At 33.4% G+C, this 22,031-nt stretch overlaps 1 protein-coding gene and 1 long non-coding RNA gene across 12 annotated transcripts in view; one reads left to right on the forward strand and one right to left on the reverse strand.

The window, feature by feature from the left end:
* LOC126765675 (uncharacterized) overlaps nt 1-22,031 on the reverse strand; it is a 784,771-nt gene that overhangs the window by 222,648 nt on the left and 540,092 nt on the right. The window lies entirely within an intron of this gene.
* Nucleotides 8,931-9,630, forward strand: LOC126765831 (uncharacterized). The gene is made up of 2 exons (XR_007668625.1): nt 8,931-9,491; nt 9,551-9,630. It is a non-coding gene; the product is annotated as an uncharacterized LOC126765831 (long non-coding RNA).

Raw genomic sequence — 22,031 nt, forward strand, 5'->3', positions numbered from 1 at the left:
TGAAAAGGATAGATATTTTGCATCATACCCATTATCCTTTCTTCTGTATGAATTCCATTTATAACAGATGGGTTAAGGTATCGTTTCATGTAAGAAATCAATAGCTGTTCGTTGTACTCTGGTTCTGTAATTATATGTCTATGAACTGTTGGAAAAATTATTTTAAAATGATATGAAGATATTTCATCGATCTTGAAAAAAATTTGGTTTTTGAAAACATTAATTGGAACTTCTGTGCAAGGGATTAAATTGTGACTTGAGCTTTCATCGCTATGAATCGTAGGAGTGAGTGAATTTATTTGAATTGGTATCCTTGAAAGGGCGTCTGCAACTACATTTGTTTTACCAGGTTTGTAAGTTAGTTCATAGTTATATTCTTCTAAAATGGCTTTCCATCGCTTCATTTTACTATTAGTATTCTTATGGCTTAAGGCATAGGTAAGAGGTTGATGATCGGTGATAATTTTAACTTTTTTTGAACCGTAGAGGTAATTTCTAAATGAATTAAGTGACCATATTATACTTCATTGGTAGCATAATGCTCTTCGGCTTTACTTAAAGTTCTCGATATGAAAGTAATTGGTCTACCGTCTTGCGATAGCACGGCACCTAATGCGAAATCTGAGGCGTCGGTCGTTAGTTCAAAATCTTTATCGAAATTTGGGTGCGCTAAAACTATATCCTTGGATACTAAAGTATTTTTTATTTTATTAAATGCTTCTAGGGCCTCGTTGTCTAATTCTACTTCTATTTTCTTCGAGTTCCGTTTGGAGACATGACCGGCTTCTCCTCTTAATAGTGCTGTTAATGGTTTAGCTACTTTTGCGTAATCCTGGATAAATCGTCGGTAATAACCTGACATACCTAGGAAGGATCTTAATTCTTTGAGAGTTTGTGGAACTGGAAATTTAGCTACCGCTTCTACTTTTTCGGGGTTTGTTTTTATTCCATTTGAACTGATTACATATCCTAAAAATTCTACTTCCTCTTTAGCGAATGTGCATTTGTCTAACTGGATTTTCATATTTGCCTTTTCTAATGTTTGGAATACTAACTCTATATTTTTAAAATGTTCTTCTTCATTTTTTCCAAATATAATTACATCGTCAATGTAAACGTAGCATCTTACTCCTATATGTTGTCGTAGGATGTCGTCTAGTGCTCTTTGGAATGTGGCCGGAGCATTTTTTAGACCGAAGGGTAAGCGGAGGAATTCATATTTTCCGTTGTTTACGGAAAATGCGGTTTTTTCAATGTCTGACTCGCGAAGTGGAATCTGATGGAACCCACTTTTAAGTCAATAACAGTAAATAGTTTATTGTTTCCCAGATTTGCAAGGACTTCATTAATTTCTGGTATGGGATATTTATCGGGGATCGTAACCGAATTAAGTTTACGATAATCAACGACCATTCTATACTTTTTTTCACCAGAGGCATCTGACTTTTTGTTAACTATCCATATTGGGGAGTTGTATGGAGATTTCGATCTCCTTATTATTCCATTATCTAGGAGTTCTTCGATTTGGCGTTCGATTTCGTATTTTAATGCCATCGGATACGGGTATGGCTTGGAGTAGACGGGGGTTTCGGTTGTTGTCCGGATTTCACCTTTTACGAGAGTGGTGTAGGTGAGTTTTCCGTCAGGATCAGAAAAAAGGTTTGGGCATTTATCAATAATATTATTAACTTTATTTTGTTGTTGTAAAGAGAGGTGTGGAATATTGATTGCCACATTATTCACTTCGTGTGATATTCTTTGCTTTAACCTTATATTTATACCTTGACAAATCGTCATTAAATTTTTATCGGTATGAATAATTGCTTTTAATTCTTTAAGAGTATCGTTGCCTACTATGCCGTGAAACGACCTTAAAGTTGGCAATATGAAAAATTTTATTTTCCCTACTGTTGGTCCAAAAATGTCGACAAAGGTGTGGTGGGTAATTTCGATTGTCCCGGCAACTGATTTTACTGTAAAGGGCTTTTCGTTCAGAATTGGATTCCTAATTCTAGTGGATTGAATATAATTCTTATTAGATCCGGTATCAATAAGAAAATCTATTGTGTCTCCGCGCCTTGTTCTAAATTCGTAGTAAGGCAGCGAAGACGGCGCTAATCTAAAAAATTAATAGTATCAGGCTCATTTTTACCTGCATTATCATAATTGCTATAGGAATTGTCATCATATATCCCGTTCGGGTCTAATTCGACTGCGTCAGTAAAAAAATTTCTTTGTATTTTGCTTGGAGGGTGAGTCAGTTGTGCAGAAATAGGACGTTTCGGTGGTCGATTGTCCTGGAATATATTGGGCCTATTTTGATAATTAATTTGTCTTGACCGTATGGACTGGTCTACTTCCATTGGGGTCGGTGGTTTAGGTGGTAGGTTCGGTCTGTTATTAAAGGAGGTATTTTCTCTAGTAATATGGGGGTTGTTCGGGTAATTGCTGAACCTCGGCATGAATCCTTGGTTATTTTGCATATAGTTGGGAAAATGTTGGGGATATCGGTTTGTTTGGCGACCGAATGCCTGTTGGTCAAAATTTCGTCTGGGGGAATGGGAATACGTTAATTCGGGGTAAAAAGCTCTGTTGTTATTGAAATTATTAAAGTTGTTATTGAAATTATTAAAACTGTTATTTCGGGGAGGTCGTGGTGGTGGTTGGATATTGGGTTTGTGAGTATTGTTCGCATGATTTATTCTATATGTCATATTGTCAAGTTTTTGACATAAATGTAGTGCTTGGGGCAAGGTCGTCGGTTCTCTCATGCTGAGAAGACGAGGTAAGTCACCATTAAGTCCTCTAATAAATGTGTCAAGGGCTTTATCCCTATATGAGTTTGTCATAGTCCGTATGGATTCGTCACTTAGCTCGAGACATGAAATTTTGTCTAATATAAGTGAAAGGTGTTGGTAAACTTTTTGGTAGAAGGTTGCTATGTCGTCGTAGCGTTGAACCAGAGTGGTCATCTGGTATTCGAGGGTACCTATGTCCCTTTTATCCGAATAATGCATCATAAGGCATTTTCGAATTTGACTCCAATCGAGTGGAGTATTGTATGATTCTAATGCGGTGTCGGCATCGCCAATTATTTTGTGCCTTATCGTATGAAGTATCGCAAAGTATTTAGGAGTATTCTTGACTCCCTCATAAGCTTTAAAAATTCTGTCTACGCTCTTCCTCCAGGAGTTAAATTCACCTGGTCGTCCTGAAAATTCCCTAAGGCATTTCACCATGTCCGGAATTTTATCTAGTTCGTTTATGTTATTCGCGTTCAGTGTCACACTGTGGTCGGGTTCGGTAAAGTCAGTAATATTCTGAGTACTCATTCGTTCGAGTACTTCTCGAACTATTGTCGTTATGTAAGTTGGGTTAGGGGTGGGAGGGTTTAAAGGATGATTGGAAGGATTTGTAGGATGTGTGGTTTGCCCATAGTCTATCCTCATTTGATTTAATTGTTCAATTAGCTCTTCAGCTGTATCCGGCATTATGATAATCTTTTCTTTTACGTTAATTAGTTTTTTAAAAAAAAATTTTCTTTGTAATAGTACTTTCTTTGACAATATTAGAATCTTTTTGCAAAGCTTACGTTAATTTAAGGTTTTTTTCCTTTTTTGTGTCGGATAATTAATTTCTTTCAATTCAAGTTTCGTATTCTTTATAATAATAAAATTCTTTATAATTTCTTTTTTTCTTTTTGTGTCGAATAATTATTTTCTTTCAATTCAAATTCCGTATTCTTTATAATAATAATATTCTTTATAATTTCTTTTTTTTTTTTTGTTTCGAATAATTATTTTCTTTCAATTCAAATTCCGTATTCTTTATGATATTCTTTATAATAGTCTTAAAATATAATATTTTATAAATCTTACATTAGGTGTTTCCAGCTTTCCATAGGATGTTGTGATGCGCTCCGGGGTTGTCCCTTTTCTTTAACAGTACTGAGGTCCCTCGGCGTTTAAAAATCCCACGTTGTGCGTTTTAGCCGCTCGTTAGCACAGTATTTATTGTATTTTCCGTTGTTACACACTTTTTTTTTGTTTTTTAACTCACGGAGCCTTACTTTTTTATTTTCAGGCTTTTCTTTTTTATTCACAATCACTACCGTTCGCCACTCGCGAAGCCTTACTTTTTGTTTTCAGGCTGTTACTATTACGCGCGCTGGTCCCTGCTCGGGCGCCAGTTAAAAAACGTTTTGTTATTTTTATTAAAAAAAATGTTTTCTGGGAGCTATGCTCCTTTATTGAATTCCACTTAAGAACTAAAATTAACAATTAATTATACTTAACTCTAGACCTATGTTTGCCGCTGCAACGGGTACGGAGTTTGCTGACGCTGCGCTTCCCACAGGTTGGCACTTCGCTGACGCAGCGCTTCCCACAGGTTGCCACTACACGTGTCGCACTCTCAGCGATTTAGTGGTGTCATATTATATTACTTTGTATCATATGATATTAGTGCATCATATGATACTTTTTGAATGTATGGGGTGCTAACTTATATAACTTATATAGAAAAGGAAAAATTATATTTCATTTCACAACAGTAATGAATTCATTTCGATTACACAAATTAAGTGTTATTTAGTTGAAGTTCTCTAAGTAAATGAAAGTGAATCCAAAGTAAATACTAAATCGAAGCGTTAAACGTGTCCGCAAATTATCCGTTTCATTGAAGTGCTCTTTGACCCCGCAGCCGTTGTCCTGCGTGAAATTAAGTATTTTGACAACATTTTTTGGTTTTTGTTCCGATGTAGAGAAAAGATGGGTTTCCAACTCGTGAGCACGCCACGTATATCTAACCGTGTGAAAAACATAGCATTTCCAAATTTATGCCACACACCATGCGACTATCCTTGTGTCCTGTTGATTGCCATCTCGAATGCAATTTTCACTCGAAACGGAATACGTTTAAATTGAAATGGCAAATCGTTAGAACTCTAAGGAATTCGTAGAATCAAGCATTCTCTCCCCTTGTATTTGATAGCGCAGATTGCGGAACATAATAACGACAGATCCAACTTTGAGACGCAAATGATGCGGTGGCATACCAAGCCTCTCCAAAGAATTTAGAAATTCCACTGGATAGTTCACGGCGTCGTCTTCATTGCCAAGACGATCGATCGATTTGTATGTGCGCAAGTCTTCCGGAATTTGACTTTCAATCTTCTAGATTAAGTGAACAACATCGGTATTTTTGGCAGCTAACATTGCGCGTGCACTTAAGGAATCATAGTTACAATAATTTGGCCAATGTCCGAACATTCATGATGAGTTCATCTTTCGTGAATTGATAAACGACAGATGGAATTGATATCGAACCACCGGAATTGATCTATTTCCAATTTTTAGACGCGGATTTGAAGGCTGATTTTTCTAAATGTTTATAGCGAAAAGAGTGTGTACTTCATTTTCATTCCAGTGATTAACATGTTCCAGCAATTGTAATTGCTGGCTTACTTCTCCAAAATTTGCACACACCGTACCATTCACAGTACGCAATGACTCAAATAAAAATGAACCGCGTACATTAATCAATAGCAACCGAAGGAAGAAACAATCGTCGTTTACCGGGTGGATTGTGTAAATTTGTCCTAATGCATTAGTTGATAATACACCTGGATGTTAATCAACTGGTTGGAATTGCTTTCTGCGCAACTATTTCTTTGACGATGCATTCCAGGTATAATATCAAGGTATTTTCGAATAGAGCATTGTTCACGCAAACGGATCACTGACGAAAGTTGAGAAAAAACTCGTCAATGTTAATTTTGTTGCTGGCGGTGTTTTCACTGGCTGTATTGTATTCTCTGGGTTGAAATACACTCCAAATTAACTGCGAGATGCACAACAGTCGGAAAACGTTCATGAATTGCAAAAGTAAATATCCTACAAAGCGCTTTATTGCAGTTCACGTATCGACCGTATCGTTCAAGACCAATAACCGCCATGTTGCTTCCTTTGGTGACGTAATTACAAACGTATTTTATCGATTACACCAAACTGCAATACTCAACATTGATATGAGTTTTAAATGTGAATTACACAATAATGGCGAATATGATACGATCCATGTGTTGTCAACTTCAATATTCATTTTTCTAAATTGAATGCTGAATGTTCTGCCATTGTCGTCTGGTGAGCGACGCCTATACAGTGGATATCAATCATTTCAAGTTTAAGTTTCCAAAAGAAAAGCACTTGGATAGTGTTTCGTGCATTTATTGTCAGACATACAACCCGAAGTGGGATTGTGGTGTCCGCAAGGTCCATGAACCATATTGGTTTCACCATTTGGTATAATACTGTATCTTTCTCTGCATCAGGAATTTCCGCAGAAATGAGTTCATCAGTTTGATCTGGTGTAACCACCATCCACCATCCAAAGAAGAATGTGTGCGTGCGGCTAACTTTTTTTTCCTACTCAACAGAATACATCCAGCATCTAACAGCACCATATATATGTACCATATGTTGCTTCAAGACAAAGTTCATCAAACATCGCTGCTGTTGTTTGAAAAGTCGTCGTGCTGTGACATCGTGACGATCGCTTGCTGATTGACCGCGTTCCATAATTCCACATGTATGTCATCGCATCCTGGGAGTAGTCGTTCATGTGTCTTGGGCTGCCATACGTTGATGGCAAAAGGAACACCGACCGATATTAGCGCGACCTCTTCGTGGCTTCGTAAGAAATTTCAATTTGTAATTGATCACTTTATGTGAAACATAACGTTTTCACTGAATAATTTTCAATAATTTTTCTTTTGAATAGCCGGAAAAAAAGCATGCGACCGAAATTGAATGATTCAAATATTTGACAAATAAAAATATTGAAAAACAAAACAAAAAAATTGAAAATAAAAATTGTATGGAAAAATGTTACTTTTTGGGAATTTTTCAATTTCCCTTAACATTTAGGAGGATAAAAATAGATGTTGTCCGATTCTCCACCCTAGCCGATATTGTTTGTGTTATCGAATGCCAGAATCCTACTGACTTACTTAGCTTAGAATTTAATATCTTATATGCTTAATAACTTAACGGTGATCAGCAATGAAGTGATGCTGCTGTTAATATGTAAGCATTATAATGACAGCAGAGAACGTATATCATAGAGAAGGTTCAGGACGCGGAGAACGTAAAAATATTTTTGGCTAACTCGGTCGAGATGAGGAAGTTTCACCACTGCTAGCTCGACAGAAGAAATCTTAACAGAGCTGAGCATGAAATAAAAATTATGCTCAGGACTATAAGTACTATATATTGCTATTACAGACGTATGCTAGCTCTTTTGCTTATATTAACCTTGCCAGCCACGGCTAACCACTTTTCTCATATATTTCAATACAATTACACATTTTTTCTCTGTGCACTAACACCAACGCTCATGTTCGGGTTATTTTTTTTACCTAGCGACGCGATGAATGATGAGTTATCTCATTTCTTCATTTATTTGAATGAGTGCGAATGAAAAACCATAAATGTCAATAGAGCCAAAAGAAAATCCCAAAAAGGTTAATAAAAGAAACGATTGAACGATGCATGTTATTCGCGCTCGTAAAACAAGAAACAATTACTTCATTTGTTTTTATAGCATTGGAAATCAAAACAGAATTGGAAATAGCAGCAGCAGCAACATCATCAGAAGCAGCAAATATAAATTGCTAAGTAAGTATGTGAAAATAAGTGTGTGTTGCTTGCAAGTGGACGGCACAGTCCAATATAATTTTGGCTGGCAGGGTTTACACGTTTATATGCAAACATGTGTATTCATATGAATTCGCTTTGTGTATATTTATGAATACAGGTTCAATTGATTACATGTTAATTAATTTACTTTTTCAAAGCAATATTTGTAGTTAATGTGAAAGTAAGGACTACTTTTTTGTAAACTTCATTGCATTTGTATGTATGTAACAGACTATCATTATATTAAAAAAAAAACTGTATATATTACAATAGTGATAAATATGTATACATAAATCGTCTACTTTATTATTCAAAATTTATTTATAATTTATAGTAAATTACACAACATTCTCATTCCTGAACGCAAGCGTAGTTTCAACAAGCAAGCTCGCTCCATTCCTAAAAGCCGTCGTCACATATTCCCGAGCATGTCTTTTCACGACAATGGCAAACGCTAAAAATCATAAATTGAACAACTTCCTGATGTTTGTTCTAGAAGGGAAAACGGATAACACCGCAAACTCGCAAAACACAGAAAGAAGTGACAAAAGTGGCAACATAGTTCTTGTTGATTTAAAATATTGGTCAATTCTAAAATATTTTTATGTGGGTCGCGAAAATCAGCATCGATATGTATGCATGCAAGCTCATACATAAACATACATATTTACGCTGGGTTGTAGGCGAAGCTGTTAGAGCGGCAAGGGAAGCGGTGACAATCTCCGACCGTTCGCTTATTTTTTGGCACAGGTCGGGTTTTCTACCAACAACACAATGTTATGCCGCTTTTACATCGCGTAGGTCCTTCGACACATTGACTCTTTGACAAAACATTGGTTGTTCGGGTCAACGGAGATTTTGCATGAAGCATTGAGTGTACATATCTAGATACATATGTTGCATATAGATAAATTTACAAACAATTTGCGTATGATTCTTTAATATTTGTACATGGACACATAATTATATGTGGGCAAATGTCCGACCGCTTGGTATTTTAACATGATATCGAAACTTTTGATGACCAAAGCAAATATTAGGTTGACAAATATGTATCTCTCTTCCTCCTGAATTTACCAAATTTCAGTAGGCAACACTGCTTAAAAATGACCGATTTTTGCTATTTTTTGACAGATGTCGCTTGGAGTCTGTCGCCTCATTTGCGTTTACAGCATCAGTGTTAAGCTGTTTTATTTTGCTAATTAAATTATGTGCAAGTATATTAACAAAAACAAATTATAATATTTTTAGATGGCAGAAAGTAAACAACGCACAGTTTGCTATCCATATTTCCAATATTCTTAACTTTTTCGCACACTTTTATTTCACTTTTTTTTTTAATAAATAAAGAAATATCAGCTGTCTAAATACACAAGTCTGCCGTCTGTCTCCATAAAATTTCAGTGCGCATTAGCGTTGCTTAAGGCGCATTAATTTTGCTCGTCTGTCAGGGCTATAACTCCGAAATTCATGCTATTTTAAAGTTTTCCTTCGTTAAAGGCAAATGCGCTAGAGAAACGTCCCGTGAGATGAATGGTGTTTTGGGGGATGGTACTCTATCAGTTCGAACAGCGGAGGAATGGTTTTGACGATTCAGAGCGGGAGTTGCGACGTCAAACGACTCCACCACTGTCAAACTCGTCGACACACAAAAAAAGACAAGTATTTTTTAAATATTTTTATTTCTCTGAAATGTAAGTTGAATCTTCAGATTCAACTACATACATATGTACATATATAAGATATGCCGGGTCGTTGATGCTGAGGAATGTCAAGTCAGCACAACGGCTTCAGGTAAATTTAGCAAGTAAGATTTTTATAAAGAATATGTGAAGTCCGCACAACGGCTTCAGGTAAATTTAGGAAATAAGATTTTTGTAAAGAATAAAATGATGATTAATAAACTGGACGGCAAGCCGCTCAGTACGGTAAACCGCAGTTTTATTATATCGTAATTGGCGCAGTCGAACGGAACGGTTCCATATTCTCTCTCAGCTTCGCTCAGCTAGCAAAGAAAAGCTAAATAAAAGCTAAATAAATTATTATTAAACAAAAGTACTGTTATTAAAAGAAAAGTGGCAAAGATACAGCTAATTATATAAATCCCAAAGCAGAACAAAATAATACATTTGAGTTGGAAAACTATAGCAAAAGCAAAAACATAATTCAAAAAGTGAAAGAATTTGTGAAAGTGCAAAACAAAAATTATTTTGAGAAAAAATAAAGAAAACTGTTGAAAACCCTAAAAGTGAGCTCTAAAATATTCCATTGGATTACTGCATTTGGATTACCTTTAATACAAAAACAACTACATCAACAGCGGCAACAGTGGAGACAGCAGAAGCAGCTTTAACAAAACAAAAAACAACAATATCAACAGCAGCAACAGAGAAGACAGCAGCAGCAGCTTTAGCAAAACAAAAAAAACAACAACAACAGCAGCACCAGCAGCAAGGTAAAATAATATCCAACTAATAATTTAGTAATTTAAGTAGTAGTTTTATTTGAAGCCATTACTTTCTTTGTAAAAAAAAAAAAAAAAATAAAAAATAAAAAAAAAAAAAAAAATAATAATAATAAAAATAAAAAATATGGCAGAGCAAATAGAAATGCTAACTCGATGCTTGGCATCGTTAACACAGATAGCTTCACAAAATGCAGCAATAAATCAACTTACAATTAGGCAAAGAGTCGAAAAAGACTTAAGATATGTATCTCCCTTTGAAGGAATTGTAAAAAAATTGCCATCTTTCATTGAAGCAGTTGACAGGGTACGAAGGGACTATGTAGGACAGGAAGAAATAGTATTCAGGGTTATTTATGATTTGAAAATTGGTGGATCAGCAAAAAATTTTTTGCAAATAAGCCCACCTGAAAATTGGGAAAGTTGTAAAACTAAATTAAGGCAACATTATAGACCCACAAAAAATCAAATGTTGATCACAAAAGAAATTTCGATTCTTAAAGTAAATAGTATAGCGGAATTAAGTAAAAGATTAAACGAAATCGTGGATGATATAACAGAATGTAGTGCACTAAGCGAAAATGGTGACACTATGAGAGAAATTTTTTCGGGAATGCTAATTCAGCGAATAAAGCAATTAGCATCAGGGACATTTGCATATACAGTGCAATCGGTCACATCATTAACGGAAATGGCGAATGAAATTTATAAATTTATTGGGTTGGATGAAGGAAATCTAAATCCTTATCTAAAAAAGGGGGGAAACAATTTTCAAGCTAATACCAAAAATAATGGTGTTAACAACAAAAATTTCTATTCAGGACAATATCGTTCACAAAATCAAAATTTTTCTGAGCAACAGTATCGTCCACAATCCGGACAACGTCAAATAAACCTTCATGGACAGCAATACAATCAAACAAGACAGCCTCGATGGCAAAATCGTACAAATTATTCAGAACAGGTTCGAACAAATCAAAATCATTATAATTACTCACAACAGCAAAGAAATTCAACAAATCAAAATCATTATAATTACTTACAACAGCAAAGAAATTCAGTAAATAGTAGACAACAAGTACAAAATAGGGGACCAGAACCCATGGACGTAGACACAATGAGTAGGAGAGGTGATTCACAAGAATCAAACACGAACGAGGAGTTTTTTACAAATTAGCCTAGGAATCATCAAACAAAATTATAATAATATTAACATTTTTTGAGAAAAAATTTTATGCTTTGGTCGACTCGGGTTCAACCATAAGTATAATGAAAAAATCTAGTTTCGAAAAATTTAAATTACCAGTGCTTGAAAGTGAAAGCACTTTGGTGAATACTTTAAACGGAATAATTAAAACGCCAAATGTTAAGGTAAAAAGCCTTGTCCCAAAGAATTCAAATACCCAGAAAACCCCAGAATGAGATGGTTATTAATGGATTTTAATAAACCATATGATTTGTTAATAGGAAATGATTTCCTTTTTAAAAACGTCAAAACCATTGATATCGAAAAAATGACAATAATTTTGAAAAATGGTGTGAATCTTCCATTCTATATGAAAACTATGCAAGAGCAAGTTTATTCATTAGATATAAGTGAAGTAAAGAACATCAACCTTGATCATTTAAAATCAAATGAGAAAAAGGAAATCGAAAAATTATTAAAGCATTTCAATAAACTTATCTATAAAGAAGGGGACAAGCTCACAAATGCAAAAGCAGTAGTTCATGAAATTAAAACAGTTACGGATCAACAAATAAATTCAAGAATTTATAGATTACCTCCAAAACATGAAGAAGAAGTAAGAAGACAAATTTCTGAATTAGAAGAGCAAGGGATAATTAGAAAAAGTCACAGTAGATATAGCTCACCTATTCTAATAATACCGAAAAAGATAGATAATTCAGGAATACAAAAATTCAGGCTAGTGGTTGATTATAGGAGGTTAAATCAATTGACTGTAGACGATAAGTATCCTCTACCGAATATCGAAGGAATCTTAGATAAATTGGGAAAAGCACAGTACTTTAGCACCATAGATCTAGCAAAAGGTTACCATCAGATTTTAATGGCAGAAAGGGACATCCAGAAAACAGCTTTTGTCACTCCGGCAGGACTATATGAATACGTCCGAATGCCTTTCGGGTTGAAAAATGCCCCAGCTACTTTTCAGAGATTTATGAATGACATATTGAGGGAATATATAAATAAAATATGTGTCGTATATTTAGATGACATATTAATTTTTTCAACTTCATTAGAAGAGCACATAAACTCATTAAAAAAAAATTTTTTTAAACTACAAGAGAATAAATACAGGCAGATAAATGCAGTTTTCTTCAAAGAGAAACTACATTCCTAGGACACATTTTAACAAAAGAAGGCATCAAGCCTAATACTGATAAAATTATAGCAATTCAAAAGCTACCAATACCAAAAACTGAGAAACAGTTAAAAGGATTTTTAGGAGCAACAGGATATTATCGAAAATTCATAAAAGATTATTCTAAAATAGCTTACCCCATGATAAAATATTTGAAAAAGGGCAATAAAATAAACTCTATAGATCCACAATATATTGAAAGCTTTGAAAATTTAAAAGCACTCATTTCATTTCACCCAACTCTCAAATTCCCAGAGTACGACAAAGAATTCAGTATCACAACTGATGCTAGTGACTATGCTATTGGAGCAGTGCTTTCACAGCAAGGCCAACTAGTATGCTATATTTCAAGAACTCTAAACAATCATGAGCAAAAATATTCAACGACAGACAAAGAATTTTTAGCGGTAATTTTCTCTATTACATATTTTCGACCATATATATATGGCAATAAATTTAAAATAATAACCGATCACTGTCCGATCAAATATCTTGTTAATAAATATAAAGGAAAAGAATTTTCTCAACGCCATCAGAGATGGTTATTGAAATTGCAAGAATACAACTTTGAAATAGAATATTTAAATGGAAAAAATAATGTTGTAGCTGATTTCTTGAGTCGAATTGAAAACTCACCAAAAATAAAAGAAGGTAACGACAATGAATCAAACTTAGAATTGTCGGAAACAATTCATTCAGCAGATGAAGAACTGTTTGAACACTTTCCAATTAAAGAAGAAATTGTTAATAAATATAAAATTCAAATTATATTAACATATAGACACAAACAGCAAATGCAAAGACTCCATGGAAGAAAAATAATTGAAATAAACCCAATGGATGAAAAAGAAGAGAACAAGGAAACATTAAAAAAATATATAAAAGGAAACGGAATTGTAGGAATATTTTCAGAAGTATCTGAAGCAGATTACCATAAAATACAAAAACTACTTATTGAAATGTTTGCTCAAGATAGAAGTTTAAAATTTATAAAATGCACAAAAAGAGCATCAGAAATAGAAGAAGAAGAAGAACTACATAAGCAAATATCACTATACCATACAAAAGAATCTATGCATAGTGGCATAAATGAAACCTATAATACATTAAAAGATAAAATATATTTTCCAAAATTCAAAGAAGAAATACAATTGATAATAAATAATTGCCAAAAATGCCAACAAATCAAATACGATAGGAAACCCATTAAACCTAAATTTCACCTAACTGAAACTCCAACCAATAAAAATGAGATACTTCATGTAGATATATTTCATTTCAATAAGCAATCATTTGTAACAGTAATTGACAAATTAACAAAATTCGCAGCAGCTTACAGAATAACAGACAGAAACTGGAGAGCTAAAAAGACAATAATTATGGAACATTTTGCGAAATTCGGTAAACCTAAAAAAATTATTATGGATAATGAGTTTAGAGCAGAACAATTAATACAATATTTAAATGCCGAAAATGTAGAAGTCCATCACACAAAACCAAATAGCCATACAGGAAATGCAGACATTGAGAGACTGCACTCAACCTTGTTGGAAAAACTAACAGGAATTGAGGACTCTAGTCTTTCAACAGAAATGAGGATACAAATTGTTATATGCAACTATAACGATAGGTACCACTCAACTATCAAATGTTCTCCAAGGGACGCCAAAGAAAACATTTGTCCATCCATATTACAAGATAGAATAAATACAGTAAAACAGAAAACAATAGCCAAATTAAATCAAAACAGAGAAGAATATATAGAAAACAGACAAACAGGACCAATTAAAAACTACAAAAGAGTACGGCATAAGGATCAACCATATTTCAGAATATTTCCCTTACAAAACGTCCATCCGGCAAATATAAAAAGACCAATGAAATTAGCAAACATAGAAAATCCAAATGAGGATGATGACGATTCATTCAGTCTAAGGGCATTTAATGGAGATAATAACATTTAATTTTTTTTTTCTACATATATATATACATGATTTTTTTTTACCCCAGTGGGTAAGGGGTTTTTCTAGAATATACCCATGGTAAGAGATGCCTGTCGTAAGAGGCGACTAAAATCCAATTTAAGTTTTTTTAAATCAAAACCTAAAACGGTTATACATTTTTACTTTTACAGATGACGATAATAATTATTTTTTTAACAATAATCATATCATTGGTGACAGCACTTTTGCAAATTACACCAATAATAGAAGATGCGGGGTATACAATTATACAAACAGCGGACATAGAAATAGTTAACGAAATAAGTACAGTTATACATACTATAAATCCGAACAAGATAGCAGACATAGTTGATCAGGTTAAAGAAAATATTGAAAAACTAAATATTGAAAATAAAGAAATGTTGTTTGATGAAATAAAAAATATAAAAGCAAAAATCACATCAATAACACCGAATATCAAAAAGAGAAATAAAAGAGGCTTGATAAATATAGGAGGAATAGCATATAAATGGATGTTTTGAGTCATGGATGATGATGACAGACAAGACATTTTGAACCATTTAAAAATTATTGAAGAAAATGGCCATAATGCCATTGTAAATTTAAATAAACAAATAGTAATTAATGAACATTTAAATAGATCACTAAACTTATTAAAAGGAACTATAGAATCAGATAGGAAACAAATAATAGAAACTTTAAATATAATAAACAAAGAGGAAAATAGAATTGAAAGTAAAATTTTGTATAATGATGAAATGAATAAACTAAAATTCATAGAAAGTAAAGTTCAAGAAATACAAAATAATATAGCGGCGGCTAAATACAATATGGTACATCCAAGTATGTTAACTAGGGAAGAAATTGAAAAATACGAGATTGATTTTTACAAACTAAAATTATCAAAAGTAGGAGTAGTAGTATACAGAAACGATACAATAATATTTGCAATTCAGATACCAAGAACATTTTTTCAAACTAAGATTCAATTAATAACCCCAATGCCAGATAGAAATAAATTACAAATTATTGAAAAAGAAAAATTCGTTATAAAAATTGGCGAAAACTATTTTGATTATGTAGAAAATAAAGCATTTAAAAATCTAAAATTGAGTAAAAGCTGCATATTTTCAAATACTTGCGAATTTAAATATAATAACAAAACATCAATACAAGAAATAAGCGATGACACAATATTAATAAGAAATGCAAAAAATGATGTAATAAAACAAAACTGCGATGACAGAAAAATTGTATTAAAAAATAACTATATAATCAAATTTGTAAATTGTAAAATGGAAATTTTAAAACAAGAATTTAAAAATAATAAAACAGAATATATTCATACAATTATATACCCTGCCGAAAACTTAAACCAAAGCTACACACCAAAATTAACATTCAATGAGATTGCAATAAAAAATGTAGAAAACATAAAAGAAATTGCAGAATTAAAATACCATAAAAATGTATCATATGGTATTAATATAACATTGATAATCATTGTAATGGTAGTAGTAGCAATCCTAGCAATAATATTAAAGAAAAAAAACAACAAAAATAAAAATTGTAAATACAAGAACTCAGGAGAGTTCAAACAGTAACGCTGGGGGAGTTGCGTCGTCAAACGACTCCACCACTGTCAAACTCGTCGACACACAAAAAAAGACAAGTATTTTTTAAATATTTTTATTTCTCTGAAATGTAAGTTGAATCTTCAGATTCAACTACATACATATGTACATATATAAGATATGCCGGGTCGTTGATGCTGAGGAATGTCAAGTCAGCACAACGGCTTCAGGTAAATTTAGCAAGTAAGATTTTTATAAAGAATATGTGAAGTCAGCACAACGGCTTCAGGTAAATTTAGGAAATAAGATATTTGTAAAGAATAAAATGATGATTAATAAACTGGACGGCAAGCCGCTCAGTACGGTAAACCGGAGTTTTATTATATCGTAATTCGGGCGAAAACTACACCATTGGATAAGCCAGCCGGCGGAAGACCTGTAACGACGAATACTGATCAAATCATGGAAAACATCGAGTTCGAACGGCATGTGGCATCTCGTGACATCGCCCAGAAGAAGGAAGTTAGTTACCAAACCATTTTAAACCATCATACGTATTTATACGAATTCGATTTGTATATATTTTTGAATACAGGTGTAATTGAATACATTTTAATTAATACACTTTTTCAAAGCAATATTTGTAGTTAATGTGAAAATAGGGCCTTTAACTCTTTCCTATGTTTGATTTATACATTCAGACTATGTGTATACTCAATTACATAAGTATGCATATAATAAACTAAAAATTGTAATATATTGCAATAGTAATAAATCGTATGTTTTATCATTCAAAACTTATGTGCACATGCATTGCAGTAGCTAGGTAACCAAGGGCCCTGAGACAAATTAAAAAATGGGGCCCCACTGCTATGTAAACTGATTAGGTTTTATTAAATATAAATATGAAATACACAAATACTTTAAAATGCTAAGCGATTTTAAGTTCTTTTTTGTTCACTACAAGGCAGGTGAAAACATATTAAACAGTAACAACATAAATTACAATTAATGCTTGGTGTATGCTTGGCTAAAAAAACGAAATAGAGAAAATTCAATGGTATACGAGTACCAATTGACTAAATAACAATTATATTCAAAAATTTTTCCTAACTTTGGTTTTTGCAAAAGTATCAATGATTTTTTATTATTTTTAATATGCTAAATGACCTTACAACTCCTGCAGAAGTGACAGGAATTGTAAAGAATAATACTGTAAGTGCTGTAAAAACTTCCATTAGGTCGCATTCTAGCACTCCATATTTGCTCCTTATTTTCTTACATAATTAGTGAACTGTCCGTGCTTGAGTTAGTTGAGGTAAAACTAGATGGTAAATAATAATAAATTGAAGTGAAAACCTAGGGCCTATTATATCTGAGTATTTTCTTTGGAATTTGTCGCACTTTTGCAATAAAGTTGCTTCAACAACATGTAATAAAAATGTTGGTGTTAGAAAATCGAGATATTACTGTGTCTAGTCAATTAATGAAAACTCCATTTGACAATTTTTTTCTCTGTTTGGAAATCGCTGATGAGCAGGTAATTCATCAAAATGTTTATTTTTTAAACTTTTCTTTACCTAAATTCTTAAAAATGGGTATCAATATCATATTTCCCTTCAGTTTCACTGGTTCGCTTTTAAAAAATTCGAAACTATTTCCATAAATTTTCAACATTGCTTTGGTCTCTGCTGAAACTTTACTCGCCTCGCCCAAATTAATCCCGTATTTTTGTACAGTTTTGGAAGCATAATTGATGTTGTTCAATACATTGCACGAATTCGCAAAGCAATATGAACTCGAAATTTAGCATTTTTGTTTTAATATTCTCTTCTTCACTACTCTCATCTTTATTAGGACTCTTTAGAACTATTTCTGATAATGTTTTGATAATATGAAAATAACGAAGTTTTATTGCAAATATCGTATCGACCCTACTGGGCTATCTACTCGGATTTAATAAATTAATAATTATTATTATTGCTTTTGGGTATATCCAAAACTTGCCGCAAAATATGATCATATCGACAAGCTCTACAAAGGACAGAAAATTTCCGTGGTATTCTTCCAGACCTAAGTCTTCTTGATGTCCTCTCAAAGCAAAGAGCTCGCTGGGGTAAGTATGATATCGAATAATCTTTGAAAAACGATGTTCCAAAATGATGCTTCTTTGGGAATTTCATTTTCAAGTTCCTTGTCGATAGTATTAGTATCGTTTATTTTTCAAAACTCATACACATCAAATGTTTCCTAATGGCCACTCGAACCTCTCTTTAATTTTTCTGATAAATGCTTCCAATCTCGAATTTCCGTTCACCAAACATTATTCCTTTGTGAAGCAATTAACCAGCAGGGTTAATAACAGTGCAGGTTAGAATAAAACAACCAAAAACGATTAACTGGCTCATATTCAGAACACGAAACGCAGTACGATTTTGAAAACACCTATTGTTCTGGTTGATTCCTGTTGGAAAAAGTCCTGAAAGCTGTTTAGGCCTCATATCAAAAATTTACGTTTTTCGTTATCACTTAATATTTTCTTCGTGAAGTTTCCCTAGTCATATACAGTATGTATGTCAAGAAACTCTTTACACACTGGAAAAAAACATATTTTTTGACTTTGCATGCAAAACTAACGCCTTTAGTTTTTTTCAATATATTTTTAATGCACAACTATTATTTAGCAAATTTTAAATTAGTATACGCAAAAATAAAAACAACAACAAAATATGAGTTTACACATTTTTGACACTGTCAAGAAACTCTTTACACACTTTAGTTTTCGATTCTGTTTTGTTCTATTTGAAGAAAAAACGGTACTTTACCGTTATCTATGCTTCTGCACTATGCGCTATGTTTGCATTCCTTTTCATTTAATTGCGAAATCTTTCTGCACACGTGTCAGAAAGCTAATTTTAAAATTATTTAACATGCCTGGAGCTAGATTGACTTTTGACGTTACCCAATTGATTTATTATAATCACGAAATTGGAAAATCTGTAGCTGAGCTTGTGGAGATGTTTCGTGTATCGCGAAAAAAATTTATAATGTTTTAAATCGAGCTCAAAATGAAGACTGGATTGGAAGCAAAGTAAGGAAGTGGTCGAAAGAAGAAGATTGACAAGCGGGCAGACCGCCTTATCATGCGTAAGGTCCGTCAAAACCCCCAAATTTCGACCAGAACACCTGCCAAGGAGTTGGAAGAAGAGTGTGGCACGCTCGTTTCACATGAAACCGTCCGCCAACTAATTCGACGAAACAAATACTCTTCAAGGGTTGCGCGTAAGAAGCAACTCGAAAGTAAATGTTGAAAAGCGCTTAACTTTTGCTGTCAACTTTAGCATCAAGCCGGACAACTATTGGGATGACGCCATATTCTGTGATGAAACCAAAATAATGCTGTACTACAATGATGGATCAACTAGAATGTGGCGCAAGCCGTTAACGGCTTTAGATCAGCGCAACATCATTCCGACAGTAAAATTCGGCAAATTGTCGGTGATGGTTTGGGGATGCATTAGCAGCGTTCATTGAAAACACAATGAATGCTGAGCAATATCTCTCCATTCTCAAAACAAATTTGAGGCAAAGTGCGGACAAATTTGGATTTATTGTCGATAATAAGCCAAAATTTAAAATTTATCAGGACAATGACCCCAAACATAAGGAGCTCACTGTGCGCACATGGCTCCTTTATAATTGCCAAAAGGTCATAGATACACCTCCTCAGAGCCCCAACATGAAACCCATTGAAAATTTGTGGGCTTATCTGAAGAAAAAAGTGGCAAAAAGGTAGCCCAAAAACCGCGCCGCCTTAAAAGCAGCAGTACTGGAAGAGTGGCATAAAATTCCGTTGGAATATGACCTACAAAAGCTAGTCAGTTCCATGAAAAATCGCACTAAGCTCGTAGATGAAGCTAAGGGGGGTCATACTAAATATTAAAATTAGTTTAAGATAGTATAAATTGTTAGATATATTCATTAAACTGTAGCTTAAGTACTTTGTGTAAAGAGTTTCTTGACAATGTCAAACATGTGTAAACTCATATTTTGTTGCTTTAAAATTTTCACTCTCGTTGTATTGTTTTTATTTTTGAACATACTAATTTAAAATTTGCTAAATAATATCAAACTTTGACAGTTGACTGCATCTGTTAGGTTTTGAGGTTTTGCAATTGGAATGAGTAGAGCGGCCAGATTGAAATTATACCAAAAATATATGTGAACGGAAGGATTTGTTGCCGCAAGATCGCTAATAAAAAATGTAAAACAATGAAAATCAAAGAAAATGCGAAATATTTATATGTATATTTCTTGAAAGGTTTTGCAATGTGATGCATAGTAGAATTAATTTTCAATCAAAAATTATTAAAAACATTTATTAATTGAGAGCTAACAGACTTAATTCACTTTATTATTAAGTATTAAAAGTTCAAAAGTCAGTTATTTTGATATACCATAAGTCATAAAAAAAGATTTAAATAGTTTCGCTGTATATTAAAGGTACATTATTTTGCCCGATCTGGCCATAATGGAAAATGTTATAAAAAACGCTAGTTTTGAGCCGCTCTCACACTGGAATACGTTGGGCATCCCATAATCCCTGACATTGTATCTTTGACATGAAAGCAAACAACGTTAGCTTCGTCACTGGTTGTCCGTGTCAACCAGGGATAATGGGATGCCCAACTTCTTCCAGTGTGAGAGTGCCTCAAAATAAGCGTTTTTTATAACATTTTTCATTGTGGCCACATCGAACAAAATAAGAATTTTTGGGCATTTAAATTAAAACACCCAACATTTATTACGATTGCAAATTATTATATATTGGACTTTTAATATATGGCGAAACTACTTAAATCCTTTTTATGATTTTATGATATATTAAAACAACTTTTAATGACCCAATCAAATAAATACATAAGCATGTGTGTGGAATCAACGTGAAATAAGTGTATTTGTACTTAAATAAATATGTATGTATATATTTATTTGCTTTGTTATCACATATACATATTCCGATCAAATAAACGAATCTGTAAGCGTAGATTGCTTAACATTGGAATTATCATTACTTTTCTAATTTAACACAAAAAACTCTCAATTCTGCTATTTTCGAGTCCCCTGATGCAAAACTTTGGTCCAACACGCTTATGATTTTCTGTGGTGAAACTCGCTCATCTCGGACGAGTAAAAAGTTACGTTCTCTAAATCGTGAACCGTTTCTATTATATACGATGTCTGTGTAAATGAAAATGTCGCCACATACATTGTGACAAAAAAGTACCTGGAAATTGTAAATAAAACGTAAATTATTTAATTCTGCATCAATATTTATTTTGTGGCTTTCAAACTAATCCCCACCAGATGTAGTTCACCTAAGCCAACGATTTTTCCAGTCTTCGAAACACTTTTCAAATGAACTTGATGACCTTCAGCAACTTCAGAATTTTGTTTCACTTCTTCGATGAACTGAAAACGGGGTCCACGGATCGGAGATTTCAGTTTAGGGAACAAAACAACAAACGTACTATTTTTGAAAAAAATCGGCTTTATCGGGATGAGTTGGGCAAGAACGCGTTTCATACCCAAAATATTCTCCAAAATCATTCGAACAGACTCGCGAGGGATGGTATTCATTGCGTTTTTGGATTTAATTTCGCTCACAACGTACTCTTTTTGAAAAAAATCGGCTTTATCGGGATGAGCAGGGAAGCATGCGTTTCATACCCAAAATATTTCTCAAAGTCATTCGATGCTCTCTTGTCATCTCTCTAACGCTTGCCTTTTCTTCACTTTTTTTAATATTTTCATCAATTGAAGAGGGTCGAAGGGAGGGAGGAACGAAGATCGCTTATGTTTTTGAATCACCGGTACAATGTATAAGTTAAGATAAACAAGGCAAATATAATGTTTACCACACTGGTTAACGAACTTAAGTAACCAAG

This window comes from Bactrocera neohumeralis, unplaced genomic scaffold, assembly GCF_024586455.1.
Source record: "Bactrocera neohumeralis isolate Rockhampton unplaced genomic scaffold, APGP_CSIRO_Bneo_wtdbg2-racon-allhic-juicebox.fasta_v2 cluster11, whole genome shotgun sequence".
Lineage (NCBI taxonomy): Eukaryota > Metazoa > Arthropoda > Insecta > Diptera > Tephritidae > Bactrocera > Bactrocera neohumeralis.